Source organism: Callospermophilus lateralis, chromosome X (assembly GCF_048772815.1).
Source record: "Callospermophilus lateralis isolate mCalLat2 chromosome X, mCalLat2.hap1, whole genome shotgun sequence".
NCBI lineage: Eukaryota > Metazoa > Chordata > Mammalia > Rodentia > Sciuridae > Callospermophilus > Callospermophilus lateralis.
The window spans coordinates 108,228,445-108,232,951 of record NC_135325.1 but is presented as its reverse complement, the minus strand read 5'-3'; positions in this window follow the sequence as shown (position 1 = coordinate 108,232,951).

Genomic DNA, 4,507 nt, shown 5'->3' with positions numbered 1-4,507 from the left:
CGGTCAATACAGAGTTAGTCATAGACGACTTTAAAAAGTTGGCTGCAAACAGTTTTGCTTGCATTATTATGATATGCCAGTGTATTTAATAGTGTATTCTATTATAGTCTATTCTATTCCAAACATGGTCCTGACTTCATACATTTTCCCTTAAAAACTTCTTTGCACTTAACTGAACACTGTGGATACTGCTAATCCTCTTTTCAGCCAATATTACGTGCAATTTGGCATTTAATTTTACAGAACAATTTTTTATTTATCATTACATTCAGTAAAATTTTGGTGTTGTCACTTCATGGGTTTCTTTCTTTTCCATAACGGGAATTGAACCCAGGTGTGCTTAATCACGGAACTACATCCCCAGCCTCCTCCCACTTCCCCTTTTTAAAATTTAGAGACAGAGTCTCACTGAGTTGTTTGGGCCTCATTAAATTGCTGAGGCTGGCTTGGAACTCGCTATCCTCCTGCCTCGGCCTCTTGAGCAATGGGGATTATAGGTGTGTGCCACCACGCCTGGCACATTGTAGGCTTCTTATGGAAAGTTTTGCTCAAATTTCAATTTATAATGGTGAAAGTTAATGGTAAATTTTTAAATAATATAATTGTGCATTTGGTACAGTTTAAATTTCTAACTTCTGGTTTTATGACTCCATGAATTTCATTAAAAGTAATCGTGCTGTTCAGGCTCCGTAGCTCACACCTGTAATCTCAGTTTCTCTGGGAGGCTGAGGCAGGGGAATTGCGAGTTCCAGGCCAGCCTCAGCAATTTACCGGTGTTCTAAGAAACTCAGCAAGACCCTGTCTCTAAATAAAATTGAAAAAGTCTGGGAATGTGGCTCACTAATTGAAAGCTCCTGAGTTCAATCAAATTTAAACATATTGGCTGGGCCTGGTGACGGACACCTCTAATCCCAGCAGTTAGGGAAGCTGAGGTAGGAGGATCCCGAGTTCAAAGCCAGCCAGCCTGCCTCAGCAATTTAGCGAGGCCCTAAACAATTTAGGGAGACCCTATCTCTTAATAAAATGTTAAAAAAAAATGCTGGAAGGTTGCTCCATGGTTAAACGCCCTGTGTTTAGTCACTGGTTTAATAAAAAAAAAAAAAAAAATTTTCATGTTATCTTCAATTCACAAATAAGGAAAAGAATGTTTTAATTGAAATAAGGTATTGTAATTTTCAGTTACAATTATGTTGTGCACATATGTAAATATAACACGATTTTACCTTTTATGTGTACATATAAAGCACCAACTAAAAAACAACAAATGAGGGCTGGGGTTGTGGCTCAGTGATAGAGGGCTTGCCTAGCAAGTGTGAGGCACTGGGTCCAATCCTCAGCACCACATAAAAATAAATAAAATATTAAAAATATTTCTTTCTACAACTTAAAAAAATTAAAAAAATATATGAGGGAAACAAGTATATTAGAGGAAGGGAACCAGGAGGAAGGAAGAGTGGAGGGAAAGAGGAACTATTAGAAACAGAGTGAATTATATTCCATTAATGCATAATTATTTCAAAATGAACCTGCAATATATTGTATAGCTATAATACACTGACAAAAAAAATTAAAAATTACATTGTATGCATGTACAAATATGCCACAATGAAACCACTATTCTGTATAATTAACATGCACTGATACAAAAAAAATATTTACCATCTTAAAATGTACACATTGACAACCTGGCTGAGCACACTTGTCATTTTAGGACAATAAATGCTCAACAAGAATGACATGGGCCACCACAGAAAGTCTTAGGGCTTCTTGTCTTGCAAGAACTGGGTGTTAAGATTCATATTACTTAGTTCTGCCCTAGTCTTTCTCATATTTCCTTAGAAAAGCATGCAACGTTTCAGTATGTAGATAAGCAGATGCACTGTAAGCTTGAATGTTTGGTGTTTTTTGGCAGTGAATGGTCCTTGGAAGTCAGGTTTGCATAGTTTTGAATTTAAATTATTTTACAGTCCAGTTGTGTATTAAAATAATGGTAATTAAAATTTTTGGCTTAGATCCTCTTTCCCAGATATTATTATACAGGAAAAAATTGATTTGTATAGTTTCTAATTGCAAGCAAAGAGGTTGGGGCTGGGGATGTAGCTCAGTGGTAGAGCACTTAATCTAGCATACATGAGGACCTGAGTTCAGTCCTCTGTACCTGAAAAAATGAGCAAACAAAAGACAGTAATTGCCCAGGGCCAAGGTCAGTCAGCACAAAAAATGGCCCAAGTTTCCCCCATCCCAGAGTGCCATGCTTCTTTGGCAATGAACTTGATTGCTCCCTATTGCTTCAAGCGTGGACAGTTTGTTTTATTATTTCATTTATTTTTAAGAGACAGTATTGTGATGTTGTTTAGGCTTGCCCCTTACACTATCCTTCTGCTTCAGCCTTCCAGTGCTGGGTTTATAGGTGCTTGCCACCCTGCCCAGCTTAGTGCAGATATTTCTGATTGGCAGCACTTCCTGTTTAAATTCAAGCCTCCATTTGGTGACACCTGTTATGTATTCAAGGGGAGAGTTAAAAAATCTTGTTTGTCTCAAACCTCAGGATAATGATTACTGTGAGGAACTTGATTTTTGCTTTGAGGTAAAATACAAATACTTCCATTTTAAAATGGTGCTGCTGAGGGGCTGGGGTTGTGGCTCAGTGGTAGAGCGCTTGCCTAGCATGTATAAGGCACTGGGTTTGATTCTCACCACCATATAAAAAATAAATAAAGGGGCTGGGGTTGTGGCTCAGTGGTAGAGCACTCACCTGGCATGCAGGAGGCCCTGTGTTCGAACCTCAACACCACATAAAAATAAATAAACAAAATAAAGGTATTGTGTACAACTAAAAAATAAATATAAAAAATAAATAAATAAAGGGTCACCAACAACCAAAAAAAAATGGTGCTGGTTGAATTAGCTTAATGATATCTTTATTGGTGTAACATATGTGTTTTTCAAATACCCTTTTGGATTAAATCAGAAAGATTAATTATTGGTAGAATTGAAGGGTTCTTTTGCCTTTGTAATTATGAGATAACAAGGTTTTAGGAAAAGTCACAAATCCTGACTTTTCAAGCAGAACCATAAACATTAAATGATATCTAACTGGAATTTGGGTCCAGGCATCCAGCTTATAGGCATTTTCATTGCATTCACTTGGATGGTAGAATCTTATAGGGGATATTTTCTTTTTGTTAGGGGATATTTTCCAAAGAGCACAGTAACAAAAACCATATTAGCAATTTTAAGATTTGTTCCCATTGTTATTTTCTTGAAATCTATAGTTGGTGTCAGAAGATAAGATTATTTAATGGCTGGAATTATTTATGAAATTATTCTAAATGATATTAACTTCTTTTAGATGGTTGTGCTTTTCTAACTTACTGTTAGACACTAGCATATAATCAGAGGTTCTCATATAACCCAGTGAGTAATTCAACCTTCCATTTCAAAGGTTATCTATAATCCTGCATGAACCTTTTACTAAGGTCTTGAATAAACTGACTTCCTTGGTTCCCCCTTCCCAGAAATTAAGGGACATTGCTTGCAAACTAATATATAATTCCCATTTTATTAAAGCGGAATGAACTATGGTTCATTTTGAAGGGATAGTTCAATCTCTGAACAGTAGTCTTATTTGATCTTGTAACCAGTAACAAGTTAGTGTGTCCCTGTCTTACATTATATTTCACTACATATATTTGGGTAGGTACCCCAACCTCACATTTTATTTTTAGATGTTCCTCTAGATAAGGGAAAGAAGACTTGTGCCTTAGCTACCCATGTAAATGAATTTCCATCCTTGCATTGATGCTAGACTGTCTGCCCACAAGCAAGTTTTCTTTAATATTTGTAAAAAAAAAAAATCTCCTTCAGAACTTGTGATGGGAACGTTCTGTGTTGGTTCACCTGTGGGTCTACAACATGAAAAGGATGGAATGTGAACCAATTTTTGTGAAGACCTAGCTTATGTAGTGTGAGGTAACACGTTTTTCACCCCTCTCCTGTCCTTTGTGCTATCATTAAAGACCCTGGTGAAAAACTCATGCAATATTATAGATAACTTGAAATGGGAGGTTGAGTTGTTCTACAGTTTACAAAACAGCATCTCATGTTGTACTAGTGTCGGTGATCAATAATGCAGTAATTTAGAAATGCACTGCCATCATAAAGAAGCTAATGTCATTTAGGATAACTTTATTAATAATTTCAACTCAGGGCCACTCCCTGGGAACTGCTGACTAATGCCATAATAAAGATTTGTTTCTTCAACTTATTCCTTTAATTTGACAGGGGCATCTTTTTCTAATCCTTACGTGTGTTCCTCTTGACATCGTGGGTACCATTATTACAGACATTGACACAATTTGACTCTTTTGATTTCAAAGAAAGCTGATTTTGACTTTTTAACATTGAAGTTTTGGTCTTTTCATTTTAGGAAAGCCAGTAGCTGACAAAACAGTAATTGGACTGGATTGTGGGAAACAAACTTCAAAAGTGATAGCACTGCTCAGGT